Source organism: Eptesicus fuscus, chromosome 7 (assembly GCF_027574615.1).
Source record: "Eptesicus fuscus isolate TK198812 chromosome 7, DD_ASM_mEF_20220401, whole genome shotgun sequence".
Taxonomy (NCBI): Eukaryota; Metazoa; Chordata; class Mammalia; order Chiroptera; family Vespertilionidae; genus Eptesicus; species Eptesicus fuscus.
This window is the reverse complement of record NC_072479.1, coordinates 11,582,997-11,597,932: the sequence shown is the minus strand read 5'-3', so window position 1 is coordinate 11,597,932 and position 14,936 is coordinate 11,582,997. Positions and strand designations below refer to the sequence as shown.

Below are 14,936 nucleotides of genomic sequence, written 5' to 3'. Positions count from 1 at the left end.
TGAGGCTGGCGAAAAGGTAGGGGGAGGAGGGAAGCAGGCCTCCAGGTCACTCTGCTTGAATTTAAAACTGCCACATTCTTCCTTAGAGATAACATCTAAGGTTACTGCCTTGAGAAATGCAACCAGCCCTCTCCTCCAACAGAGAGTGCAGCCAGTCTCCCCACGAGTGACTGGACCCCCACCATCAATATACCTATAATTATCACTGAAAAGCTTCACCACAAATCCTTCATTTTAGTTACATCTATTTATTTATGTTTTAACAGTTTTGAGATTTTAAAGCCAATTGTTATTACCCAAGGCATTTTTTGGGGGGCAAATTCTGTAACAGAGATAACTTATTGACTTTCAGTGGCTTTAATGTTAACCTTGGAATGTGGTCTATTATTATTCAAGAAATGCCCATTATTATGGAATCACTAATCTTATTGCCCAAATACAGCCTGTATATTTTCCTTGTGAAAAACAGTCTTGGGTTTATTCTATAGCATCAGTGAAGAGATGGGGCTCAGTCCAAGAGGCCACCCAAAATCAGGCAGGATGCGCCTTCTTCTTCTTTTTTTTTTTTTAATATATTTTATTGATTTTTTACAGAGAGGAAGAGAGAGGGAGAGTTAGAGACATCGATGAGAGAGAAACATTGATCAGCTGCCTCTTGCACACCCCCTACTGGGGATGTGCCTGCAACCAAGGTACATGCCCTTAACCGGAATAGAACCTGGGACCCTTGAGTCCACAGGCTGACGCTCTATCCACTGAGCCAAACCGGTTTCGTCTGGATGCGCCTTCTTTTAAGCTAGCCTTTTTCTCTTCACAGGTACAGAAATCCCAGACATATCCCTTAAATTGTGAGAAATGTCTCACCTATCCAAATTTCAAATGACGGACTAGGAAATAAAAACATGGCGAAAATAAGACTTTTAATAACACTCTCAAGAGTGGGCGTCCATTTTACAGGATCACCAAAAGACCTAGTAATTAATGAGCTGGGGCCTTTTTAAAAGTTACTCCCCTTTGTCTAGGGAATTTTCTTAGAACCTGTGTTATCAGCCACATGACCGCTCATATTCTTTCTCCCTACCCCCACATCCTGTTTGCTTTGGGGAAATTTAGTAATGTTCTAGCTACCTACTGTTTCTTTTCTATTAAATTAAATGCATACTTAATAGACTAACAATAAACACATTAAACCAAACAAAAAGACAGATAAAACAACTATCAACTGACAAGCGCCCATAACGTATAGACAAGACTTAATAAATCAGAGTTCTTTTCATGGATCTTATCCTATTCTGCTCTCCATAGCATTGACTGGCCTCTAAAGTTATTTCAGCTAAAAGCTGCCTACCCCAAGGCATCATATAGTAATTTTAAGACAAAGCATTAAAGAATCCTTTTGTAAAAGGACTGATAGCCCCATTTTCTCTAGCTGTTGAGCCTTTCCACACTAGAGGTGGAGGATCTGGGGCCTTAGGTATTACAGACTTTTGATCCCCAATATGAATTAGGCATAATGCAGTTCAGATAAGAGCCCACATAGTTAACCTTTTGTACTCGGATGTCGAGTGTGACTCGACACAGTTAGCATTGGTAGCAGCTTGAGAAAAAAGCAAGCGAGTGCAAAGGGTTAGGGATGACAAGGGCACACATTTTCCTTGAGCCTGATTTAAGAGAGTACCTTTTGACATTTTAATTTCTTTATCCTTGAACATTCAAGCCACAAATTTGCAATGATGTTTTTGCCTTTTACTCGAATTCTTCCCCTTATAGCCTGGCTGAAATAAAAGATGTTCCTGCCCACTTACAGCTCGAGACTTCCGAAGCTGGCACAGGCTTTGTGAGCAGTGAATTTTCCTCTACTTTTTCGGTGCACTTCCCACCTTTCCCGTGAACTTTCTTTGTTTTTTGCTCAGGCGAATCTTCTTCTCCAGGCCCCATGGTGGGTGCCAGTTGTGAATGCCACATCCATTTGCAGCTAGGGTTCAAGGTCTGGAGAAGGGGCTGACACACAAATGAATACACTAGACAAGAAATATAAATTTAGAAGGCATGGGAGAGCCAGGCAGAGACCTTTCTCTAGTGGAGAGGATCTCTGAAACCTTGGACCCATCAGCTTTTATTTACTTAAGTACACATTTGCCCTTTAGGCATGCAAACAGGAGTATCAATGGTAAAGTTTGGTAAACAATAAAAGAATGATCAGGTTAGGGAATTGCCTTCAGCCATTTGGCCAATAGCAGGGCAATATTATGCTGATTTTCAACCCTGCTGAATATCATAGTTCATTAGCCTTTCAGCGGACTTCTCACATAATTATGCTAACTACTGTTGTTTTTTTTCCTCCAGCATTACTTCATCAGAGTACAGTCAAGTACCTGAATGAGAGGCGAGAGACAGAGAAAGGACACTGTGCCAGTTAGCAGAAAATTCTGAATCTACTCATAGGGCATTTGTTCCCCTCTTTCATTTGACAGCCAGAAAGACTGTTTTGAGAAAACTTTTGTGGGTTTCTGTTTAAAGTGTCTCCAAGATAAAATTTAACAAGCATAACCAAGTGCTAGTTTCCTATCTGATTTTCCCACAAAATTTGACCTGTTTGACTAATAAGCAGTTTCACTAGAAATCTAAGGACATGACAGAATAACAGTGAAGCAAAATCAGGATAATTACAGGATAAATTAAAAATGGAAGTCCTTTAGTTCTAAACAATTTAGAAGAGTTGTACTGAGACTTGTTCAGAATTCATAAAGCAAAATGGAAATAACCCCATGTGTCCATGTTCCTGAATAACTTTGCAGAAGCAAGATCACTATGGAAACATGCATTAGTCAAAGTCTGTGTAAAATAGAGGTTATTTCAGGAACTTGCAGTGACATTCCTGGCTCTCCTTCTGAGAGTCAAAGCACATCCAGCAGAAGTAGGGAACTAGGACAGTGTTCTTAAGCTTTCTAGTCTCAGAACCCCTTTACCTCTTAAAAATTACTGGGGACCAATCAGAACTTTTGTTTATGTGGTTTTATCTATCAATATTTACCATATTAGAAATTAAAATAAAGAATTTTTAGGTATGTTCATGAATTTATATAAAAATAATAAAAGCCCCACTATATGCTAACATAAGTAACAGCTTTTTATAACAAAGAATTACATTCTCCCCCCCCCCCCCCCGCCACCAAATGGTGAGAAGTGTGGCATTGCTTTACATTTTTACAATATCCTTAATGTCTAGCTTAGTCAAAGGCAGCTGGACACTCATATCTGCTTCTGCATCAAATCTAGTGCATATGGTATTTGGTTGAAGTATATGAAGAAAATCCAGACTCATACAGATGTGTTATCAAAGGAAGGAGTATTTTAATACCTTTTTCAGGTAATTGTGGTTATTCTTAGTTGATACTACCTCAACACTCAATAAGTGGCAGATTTTTTAAAAGGGTAGTTGGAATGTGAAATGTGAAATGCAATCAGTGAAGTTTTTATACTGTTATAGTAAAATTTATTGGTCTATCTTACATTTCAAATGATCTCTTCCTATTCCTTATTTTGTAACATTATATGCTAGTCATTTGAAAATGTAATTCACCCACTTATGAAGATAATCCAAATGTTGACACATTTAATTATACAATATAAAACAAACCACATTGGTTCATATCACCAATGATCTCATCAGAAAAGTATCTAAGTTGTAGGAAATTGTCATGCTCACAGTGGTGAAAACAAGTTTTCCAAAATTCTCAACTCTGAATAAATGTAGTTTGTCTTTTTTCAAGTAAAAATAGTGTTCAGTGGGAATACAACCAACATCCTGGTTATACAGCACAAGTGTTTTATGCATACTCCCATTGTGTCACTCACAATTTATTAAAAAGATATATATTCAAGCCCAAGTTTGGCTCAGTGGATAGAGTGTTGGCCCTCAGACTGAAGGGTCCTGGGTTCAATTCTGGTCAAGAGCACATAACCTCAGGTGCAGGCTTGATTCTCAGCCCTTGTAACGGAGCAAGTGCTGAAGCAACCAATCAATGTGTCTCTCACATTGATGTTTCTCTGTCTCTCCTTCTCTCTTTCACTCTAAAAATCAATGGAAAAATATCCTCGGGTGAGGATTAACAAAAAAAAGGGGGGGTGGGGGAAAGGATGGAGATTCAATAAAATTAATGATTTTTTACTGCCCTTATCTAGCATATTAAGTGAACTGGCTTTTTTTGTCTTAACTGTGGGCGCATGGTGGAGAAAAGTACAGTAATAACCAGTACAAGTTGTTGCCACTGCCTTGATTCATAAGGCACTAGGTTGTTTATCCCATTATTGCTTTTGTACTACCAGAGTAATGTCAATGCAGGAAAAAGGGCAAATAATATCTTAGCATTATCTATGAAAATATTTTAAAATATATTTTTATTGATTTCAGAGAGAAGGGAGAGGGAGATAGAAACATCAATGATGAGAATCATTGATTGGCAGCCTCCTGCACACTCCCTACTGGGGGTTGAGCCCACAACCCAGGCATGTACCCCTGACTGGAATTGAATCTGGGACCCTTCAGTATGCAGGCTGATTCACTATTCACTGAGACAAACTGGCTAGGGCTTTTGACTGCATATATCCCTTGCAAAAGTCTCAGACACCCAAGGGTCCATAGAGTTTAAGAACACCAGATTCTGAGAGAAGTTGTAAAGGAGGGCAATGGCGATTACATACTTTGTACCCTCCACTACAGTATAGTACAGTTAGCTTTGATTTAGGAACCCCTCTTTGAAAGTACTCACCCCCCTGATAAGCTATGTCCCCTATGCTATATCCTAGCCTGTTTCTATATCTGTGCAGGCCATTGCCCCTATTGGTGAAATTAGTTTTCCTACTACCAGTTACCTACGGTGACAAAAATATGGTATGTGGAGGTCCTTTTCTCCCCAGTGAGTGTCCATCAGGTACTAATGCTCTTTAATTTTTAGTCAGCCTGGAATTGGCCTCAGAAACTACTTAATCCAGGTGCAGGTAGCCATAATCAATCAATCAATCGGTCGATCGATCAATCAGAGCTAACAAGAGACTGAAATTTCTTAGCCCTCATCTAAACCATGAAGCAAGTGTGTAAGATAAGAGGGTTAATCTCTTTCTTTCTTCTTAACAAATACAAAAAAGCAAATATTCTAGGAAGAGATGTGGATAACTCCAAGTGATGGCATTACCTAGCAAAACTAATGTAATCATTAAGAGTAAGGATTGTTGATCCCAATTGACCAACTGGTCTCCTTCAATTTATTACAAGTCCAACAGTCTATTAGATGCTTCCTACCTACTACAAAATCTACTTTGTATCTGTTTTCACATCTTCAAATTATGCTTTGCTGTCTAAGCATAATCAGGTCTTCATAAATCACTGCAATGACTTCCCTGACTCTCACTTTGACACTTTTCCTCTCTGATACTTCTGATATTTAACTAGGTTCTTCCTCATGTTGCACTTGCTGCAAAGTCTAGGGCAGTTGAAGATATTTTAGAAGCTAGAGCAAAAAGAAGGTTTTGGGAACAGAAATATCTGGATGCAGACAATAAAGTGTTAGGGAGTTGAGATTCAAGTTGAATGTCCAATCACATGATCACAAGCTTGTTTATTATGCTTCACTGCTTTCAGGTAGAGAATCAAATGCCGGAAGAGTGCAATCTTTGCTTTGTTTATTAAAAAACAGACTTTTATCTTGATCATTTCTTTCTGCTTCTCAGGATCTCAAATGAAAATTTTGATTAAAAATTTTGATTAAAAATGAAAATTTTGATTAAAAATTTTGATTAATTTATATACTTATTCTTCACCAGGCCCTGACTGGGTAGCTCAGTTGGTTAGAGTATCATCCAGATATGCCAAGGTTGCAGGTTTGACGCCCGGTCAGGACACATACAAGAATCAATCAGTGAATGTATAAATAAGTGGAATAACAAATCCATGTATATCTCGCCTTCCTCTCTCTCTAAAATCAATCAATCAATAAAAAAGATTTACATAATTATTCTTCACTACATGTTTTTCAATTATTCACAAATTTCTGCCCTGGTTACTTTAGCTTTCATTACAGTGACATTACCCTGGAGATAAGAATTCTCGTTATATGTTTTCTGCACTAGAAACTCCTAATCAGCCCTTATTTAAAATTGTTCTCCTGACAACCTACCAAGACAAAGGGCAAATCAAACAGAATTGATACTCATATGGAGTTCCCAACTAGAATCTCACACATGGAAGACAGATCCATGTTTCCTCCTAACTGCTGAGTTAAACTGCCAGTGTCTTCTGAAAGCCAGAATATATCAAAACATACTTTGTTAAAATCCCTTCACAGGAGAAAACACAAAAATGTAAATAAAGATGTGAATTTAACTTAATGACCAAAGTTCTGGGTTTTAGTTAGTATTTTGCTCAATCCTGGTGCAAATTATAAATTTGCTTCATTTTAATGTCACATTCCTGTTCATTTGTTGACCTTATTCTCTAAAGCTATTGAATTACTATAATTTCTCTAAGGGTTTTTAAATCCTTACCTGAGGATATGTTTTCCATTGATTATTATTATTATTATTATTATTTTTAGAGAGGAAGGGAGAGAAACATCGATAAACTGATTGCCTCCTGTAGCCAACTGGGGTTCAAACACACAACCCGGATAAGTGCCCTGACCGGGAATCGAACTTGCCATCCTCCAGTACACAGGATGATGTTACAACCCATTGAGCCATACAACTTATTTCTCTGAGTTTTTGAAGTTGTAATCCATTGCTATGCCTTTACATAAGCTACAATACTTTTTGCCTAAAATACCCTTACTCCTTGTTGTGTGGTCAAAGTGTTACTCTTTCATTGAGTTCAGCCTCCTCTGTGAAGCCTTTGTGTCCAGGGGTTCTGTTCCCTTCCTCTAACCTAGGTGCAATTCCATCAGCTACACAACTCCCACACTGTTTATACTCAGTGCCCTTTATTACACCACTTAGAATATTGTTAACATACTCACTTTTCTCTTCCACCTAATTCTTTGTGAAGTCCTTCAGAGCATGTCTTATTCATTTTTATAGTCTCAGTACAGTATCTGATTTAATCTGTATGCTAGTAAATATTGAATGAATTTTGAATTTTACTACTTTCTACATTTAATTTACTTCATAATCCTTTTTAAGTTTCAATGTTTTTCTTATTCTTTTTACCTAAAGATGTCAAAGTGGAGACAAATTAACCATTAGAGACTCAGGAAACCACTTTTGTTTTCAGATATGTACGATGAAGCTAGATACACAAATCTATTTTAAAAGCTTGCAGTAAAAAAAAAATGTCTCTCTTCAATGGAAAATGTTAAATTGAAAAAATGGTTGTTGACTCTGGAAAACCATTTGGCAATTTTTTTTAAATTTAATAAATATTGTTCAGATTACAATTGTTCCTCTTCCCCCCCCCCCCCCCCGATACCTCCCCTCCACCCAGTTCCCACCCCACCCTCTGCCCTTACCACCCACCACTGTCCTCATCCATAGGTGTACCATTTTTGTCCAGTCTCTTCCTGCATCCCCCACACCCCTTTCCCCCCCGAGAATTGTCAGTCCACTCCCTTTCTATGCCCTGATTCTATTATACTCACCAGTTTATTCTGTTCATCAGATTTTTTATTCACTTGATTTTTAGATTCACTTGTTGATAGGTATGTATTTGTTGTTCATAATTTTTATCTTTACCTTTTTCTTCTTCTTTCTCTTCTTAAAGAATACCTTTCAGCATTTCATATAATACTGGTTTGGCAGTGATGAACTCCTTTAGTTTTTTCTTATCTGTGAAGCTCTTTATCTGCCCTTCAATTCTGAATGATAGCTTTGCTGGGTAGAGTAATCTTGGTTGTAGGTTCTTGCTATTCATCATTTTGAATATTTCTCGCCACTCCTTTCTGGCCTGCGTAGTTTCTGTTGAGAAATCAGCTCACAATCATATGGGTGCTCCCTTGTAGGTAACTAACTGTTTTTCTCTTGCTGCTTTTAATATTCTCTCTTTGTCTTTTGCTCTTGGCATTTTAATTATGATGTGTCTTGGTATGGTCCTCTTTGGATTCCTTTTGTTTGGGGTTCTCTGTGTTTCCTGGACTTGTAAGTCTATTTCTTTCATCAGGTGGGGGAAATTTTCAGTTATTATTTCTTCAAATAGGTTCTCAGTGTCTTGCTCTTTCTCTTCTTCTGGCACCCCCATAATTCTGATGTTGGTACGCTTGAAGTTGTCTCAGAGGCTCCTTACACTATCTTCATATTTTTTGATTCTTTTTTCTTTTCCGGTTGAGTGTGTTTTGCTTCTTTGTATTTCAAATCTTTGACTTGATTCTTGCAATCCTCTAGTCTGCTGTTGGATCTCTGTATATTTTTTATTTCAGTCAGTGTATGCTTAATTTCTAGTTGGTCCTTTTTCATATCCTCAAGGGTCTCGCTAAATTTATTGGCCTTTTCTAGAAAATTCTTGAAAAACCTTATAACCATGGTTTTGAACTCTATATCCAGTTGTTTGCTTTCCTCTATTTCTTTCATTTGTGACCTGTTTCTTTGTCTCTGCATTTTGGCTGCCTCCCTGAGTTGATAGAGTGGCTTTGTGTGCTAGGTGTCCTATAGGGCCCAGTGGTTCAGCCTCCCAGTTACCTGAGGTGGACACCCTTGGTGCACCCCTTTGTGGGCTGTGTGCACAGTTTTGTTGTAGTTATGCCTTGATTGTTGTTGGTGTCACTGGGAGGAATTGACCTCCAGGCCAATTGGCTGTGAGGATCAGCTGTGTCTACACTGGGAGAACTTCTGTTTTGGAGACACCCTTATGAGACAAGACTTGCAAAAGCCTCTGTGCTCAGCTTGGATGGGGCAGAGTCTCAGGGCAGAGCAGACAGCATTGGCTTCCCGTCAGCCCTGGCCTAATAGGTCCCTGTGTCTCAGTGTCCCGTGGTAATCGCTGCAAGCACCTCTGAGAGAAAGCCATTCTTGAGTTCCGCCCACTACCAGACAGTCCAGTTTCTCCCTAAATGAGTCTGGGTCCCCAGAGTCTTGCCCAGAACTGGAGTTCATTGCAGTTGGGAGCTTTTGTCTCCCTCCCACTTGAGAAAGCCAGCTGCGTACTCAGTTGCCCGCCCTCTCCATGCGTGCGCCTCGGTACCTCTGCCTTCTGCAGTTGCTCTGAGTCTCAGTGTGCTTTTCTCTTTCCTGACAGTCCAGTTTCATCCCCTATGAGTCTGGGTCCCCAGAGTCTCTCCCGGAACTGGAGTTCAGCACAGTCGGGAGCTTTTGTCTCCCTCCCGCTTGAGAAAGCCAGCCACACACTCAGTTGCCAGTCCTCTCCGCGCACGCGTCTCAGTACCTCTGCCTCCTGCAGCTCCTCTGAGTCTCAATGTGCTTTTCTCTTTCCTTCTAGTTGTAGAATTTCCACTCAGCCAGCCTTCCTGTGGTTCTGGATGATGTCCGTTTTGTCTTTTAGTTGTAGTTTTGAAATTGTTGTGTGAGGCAGCAGTTTAGGTGTTTACCTATGCCACCATCTTGGTTTCTCCCCCATTTTGCAATTTTTAATGAAGTTAGATACTGAGTGCAAACAAAAACAGCCAGGTATTACTCCAGCAAAAAAAGACTTAGTCAGGAAAAAGAAAGGATTTTAATCCTGTACATATAGCCATGGTGAGTGGTGTGCAAAAAGAATGTGAAACAAAGAGGAGGAAGCTCTTTCACAGAGGGGAACAGAAAGGGGGTAGAGGCTGTTACAACCATAGAGTTCTGTTATAACCATAGAGTTTTTCTTCTAGAGCTTTCACAATTGACATAGGGTGTGAGAGTTCCTCCTACAGACCCTCCCAATTCTTGTAGCCAAAATATGAAAACATATTCTTAAAAATATTTATGGCCACTTTATTCACAGTAGCAAAAATTGTAAACAACCCAAATTTTCAAGAGAATGTATACATAAATTATGGTATATTCATATAGTGTAATACTACTTAGCAATAAAAAAGAAATTGAACTATTGATACAAGCAACAAAATGATTGAATCTGAAAAACATGAAGCTGAACAAAAAGAGTCAGGCAAAAAGAGTGTGAATTGTATGGGTACTGTTTATATGAAATTTAAGAATAGGTAAAACTAATCTATGGTTATAGAAATCAGGATATTGAATGGTTCTAGTAGGAAGGGATTATCTGGGAGGAAACATCAGGAATTTTCCATGGGGATGGCAATGTTCTATATCTTGATTGGAGATAGTGGTTATAAAACTATATAGATGTATATAAAAAAAACAACTATATAGATATAGATACAGATGACTTTTGACATATATAGATATCCTATATAATAAAGAGCTAATATGCTAATGGTCATCACACCATCACGACTGATCAGCAGGAGGCTGGGTGCTCGGCACGTGGGTGAGTGGGGACTTGATGCTGCATCTTTCTGGACAAAGCCACAGTGGCTGCCTGAGGCTCAGGCAAGCCCTGGATGGTGGCTGCCACTGCCCAGGGCTGGCCCGAGGCTCAGGCAAGCCACGGATGGCGGCTGCTGCTGCCCAGGGCCAGCATGAGGCTCAGGCAAGCCGTGGATGGTGGCTGCACTGCCCAGGGCCGGCCTAAGGCGCAGGTAAGCCACGGATAGAGGCTGCTGCTGCCCAGGCAATGAGGACTGGGCCGAGGCTCAGGCAAACCGCGGTGGCTGCGAGGGCTGAGGCTCAGGTAGCCGTGCGGCTGGCAGTGGCAGCAGTAGAGGTGTGATGGGGGCGTCGCCTTCCCCTGATCGCCGGGTCACCTCCTGCAGAGGGAGGTCAGAGGCATCAGCAATGAGGGGGTGATGGGGGCGGTGCCTTCCCCTGATTGGCCACAGGGAGCAGGCCTAAGCCGTCAGTAGGACATCCTCTGAGGGCTCCCAGACTGTGAGAGCAGGCAGGCCAGGCTGAGGGACACCCACCCCCCCAACCCTCCTCGCCCCCCAGTGCAGGAATTTTCGTGCACTGGGCCACTAGTAGATATATATGACTTTTGACATATGTATATGTCACTTAATTGTACAACTTAGGATTGTGTATTTTAATGTATAAATTTTAAAAAATCTACCTCAATCTCTCTCTCTGTATGTGTACACACACACACTCACACACCATACTGGGATTCAATTATTTACATTAAGTAAAAAACAATGTGTGAAGTTTAAAATGGTAGGTCACAGCAAAAACACATTTAATTTTGGAATTCATTTTAGTGTACTATTATTTTTATTTTCTTAATCAGGCGTCCTCAAACTACGGCCCGCGGGCCACATGTGGGTGTTTCTGCCGTTTTGTTTTTTTACTTCAAAATAAGATATGTGCAGTGTGCATAGGAATTTGTTCATAGTTTGTTTTTAAACTATAGTCCGGCCCTCCAATGGTCTGAGGGACAGTGAACTGGCCCCCTGTTTAAAAAGTTTGAGGACCCCTGCTCTTAATTATGCTTTTCTTAGGATAATAGTAATATCATTTTGGTACTTAGCCTGGATCAACTGATATCATATAAATAGCATATATGCTAAAAACAACAACAACAATAACAACAGAAAAACTGTGTACAATTGAATTTTACCTATGACAAAGACTTTCAAAAAGTTGACTAAAATACATCGCCAGTGCCTGCCAGGATGAGCTGAGCTGCGAGTTCCTGCTGGCTGGGGCTGGAGGGGCTGGGGCAGGGGCCGAGCCCAAACCGCATCTCCCTGCACAGGGGCTGGTGCCTGGCGATCCCATCTGCATCCAGTGCAACATCACAGAGTCATACCCTGCTTGTGCCCTCATCTGGTCACTAGAGTCAGATAACCCAAACTTGGCTGTTGTCTTGGAAAGGCTGGTGGAGATAAAGAAAAGGAATACTCTGCTACTGCAGCATCTGAACAGGATCATCTCTGACCTGTGTAAACTCTATTACCTCCCTCAGCATCTAGATGTCGAGATGCTGGATCAGCCCTTGCCAGCAGAGTGGTGCACACAAGAAGACGTGTCTTCAGAAGATGAAGAGGAGATGATGCCTGAGGACACAGAAGACCTAGATCACCATGAAATAAAAGAGGAACAGCTAGCTGAGAGCAAGAAATCTGAAAAGAAAATTTGGCTATACTAGAGAAAATTTAAAAGAACCAGAGGCAAGATTACTTAAATGGGGTAGTGTCTGGCTTAGTACAAGCCACTGACCGGTTGATGAAGGAAAGCAGGGATATATACTGATCACAGAGTTTCAAAGATAGAAATTATGCAGTCAAACTCATGAATGTCAAACTCCTCAAAGTTGACCAGGATGGCACTCTGCACAATGATCTCTAGATCCTCAAAGAAACAGAAGGCACAAACCTCACCCTACTTAAGTTTTCCTTTAAAGGTAATTTTCCATTTGACCCACCGTTTGTCAGGGTTGTATCTCCAGTCCTCTCTGGAGGGTATGTCTTGGGTAGAGGTGCCATCTGCACAGAACTTCTTACCAAACAGGGCTGGAGCAGTGTCTACTCGATAAGAGTCCATAATCATGCAGATCAGTACATCACTGGTGAAGGGAAAAGCATGAGGGCAGTTTGGAGCCAACAAATCTCAATAGAGACTGACAAGAGTACAGCAGTCCTACAAGTCCGTGGTGCAGATCCACACACACGGAGGGGGAGAGGGAGGGGGAGAGGGAGGGGGAGGGGGAGAGGGAGGAGGAGGAGGAGGAGGAGGAGGAGGAGGAGGAGGAGGAGGAGGAGAAGGAGAAGGAGAAGAAGAAGAAGAAGAAGAAGAAGAAGAAGAAGAAGAAGAAGAAGAAGAAAAAAGGCTGTTACACCCACCAAAGGAAGATGGCTAACCCCAGAGTGTTGTCTCCTTCCTCGTTCCTCAGGCACCACCAGACCAATTACCTTTGAATGCTATATTTGGATCTTACACTGCCTCTGTGGTTCCCTCCCTCATTTTTCCTGGATGTAATAGCTCTGCCTATTACAGGACAATGATGGCTATTCTAAATGCTAAGGAAAAAACCAACACTGAACTGTTTCAAGTATTCAAGACTGACTTACAGACCAACCAATCATCTACCTGCAACCCTTGCTAGCAGGCATTATAAAAGAAACTTTTGAGCTTCCTTATATTGCTAGAAACTTAGCTGTGCTCCAGACTAGAGCCTTCTTACCTATGCTATGGATTTTCCATTTATTTTCTTTTATTTCATGTACACTGCTTTTTTTGGTTACAGTGTATGATGGATGTGTATGAAAAAAATGCATCTTTGAGAAAAGAATTACAGCTCTATGATTAAAACATCTTATTAAATTTCTAGTTGTTTAGATATATAAAACAATGTATATATTTAGGAAGTAAGAAGATGAGAAAGAAAGCCATTTGAAAGGCTAAAGGAACAGTGCTGGAAGCCAATTCCAGCATGTCAGCAGGGCTGAATCATCTGGAAATGGCTGAGGGCATTTCCCTAAACTTGAAAAGGATGCATAAAATGACTGCTTGCTGCCAGACAGCTAAGGGCATCTTAATGTACATGTTATTGCCTCCTACTGGCCAAACACCTGAACAGCCGTAGGCAATTCACCAATCTGACAATGGATTCTGTGTACTAAACCCTGGCCTTTGAAGTGTATATTTACCTTGCCTTAGGACAATTTGTGTTAATAAAAAGCAAGGGGTCCTAAGACAAGAAGAACTTAGTTCTTTTAGCTAAGTCTTCTCTGACTCCCTATAATGCCTTCCAAAATTATGTTCCTAAGTCTTCTCTGACTCCCCATAATGCCTTCCAAAACTATGTTTCGTCTCTGGACTCTTAATTTACACACAGCCCTTCTCCAGATTCCTGATCCCGTCTAGATGCTCGATCAAGTAAACCTGAAAAGATAAGCAATAACTGATTTATGCAGGACCTTGTAAACCAAGATAAATTTAGATTTTCTTGTAAGAGCAATACAAGCCTTTGGAGGGTTTTAAGCAAGGGCATGACATTATCAGGTTTACATTTTTAAAAGATCACTCTGACTACTATGTAGAAAGTGGATATAGCTCTGGCCAGGTGGTTCAGTTGGTTGAGCGTCCTCCCATGCAGGCTGGATTTCCAGTCTATCCCCGGTTGGGGCACATACAGGAGGCAACAAATCAATGTTTCTCTCTATATATATCCTATATAATAAAAGCCTAATATGCAAATTGTCCCCTTGGGCAGTCGTTCAACCACTTGCTATGATGTGCGCTGACTACTAGGGGACATGGCGGAACATGGCAGGTGTCAGCGACGTGTCACTGGTAGGGAGAGAAGGGAAAACCAGTAAAATAGCCTGTGGAGTGTTCTGAAGGGTAGTGTGTCAAGGAGGAAGGTGTGGCCAATGAAGAGATTAAGAAAGACAAGAACAGGGAAACTCTTTCAATTTTGGCAATATGAAGCAGTTGATAACCTTGACAAGAGCAGTTTAGTGGCATGATTGGAGCTGAAGTCAGATTAAACTAAAAACAGAATGGGGGATGAGGAAGAGTTAACAGTGTTCATGTATTAGGTAAAACCACACTGCTGAAATCTTACAATTTTTGATGTAGAAAAACAGTAATTTCATATGATTCTTTTTTTATAAAGCTTGATGGCAGAAAATATGATGCAGTAGGTGGAACGGAAAATGAGGTCAATTAGGGCCAGAAAGGAGAGATTGGTGAGTTTAGATGGAAGGACCAGACAGAGCATGCTTATACACTAATAAAAATGAGGCCATCATCAGCTGAAGGAAAGGTGAAGAGATAAAAGATTTGATAATCAAAGAAAAATGTGAAATAGACTTTACAGAGAATAGTCTTTACAGAGTCTTTCCCCCTAATCTGTTAGCACACTAACTCTGGAACTGCAGTGGGGAATGCTAACACTAACGAATATGCATTTGAGAATGGCTGATCATGAACTAATGGCAGGG

The 14,936-nt window shown here is 40.6% G+C and overlaps 1 pseudogene; it reads left to right on the top strand.

Annotated features, from left to right (window-relative positions):
• The first annotated feature begins 11,635 nt into the window (after window positions 1–11,635).
• LOC103296763 (ubiquitin-conjugating enzyme E2 Q1-like) lies at window positions 11,636–12,652 on the top strand (annotated as a pseudogene).
• Window positions 12,653–14,936: the final 2,284 nt, after the last annotated feature.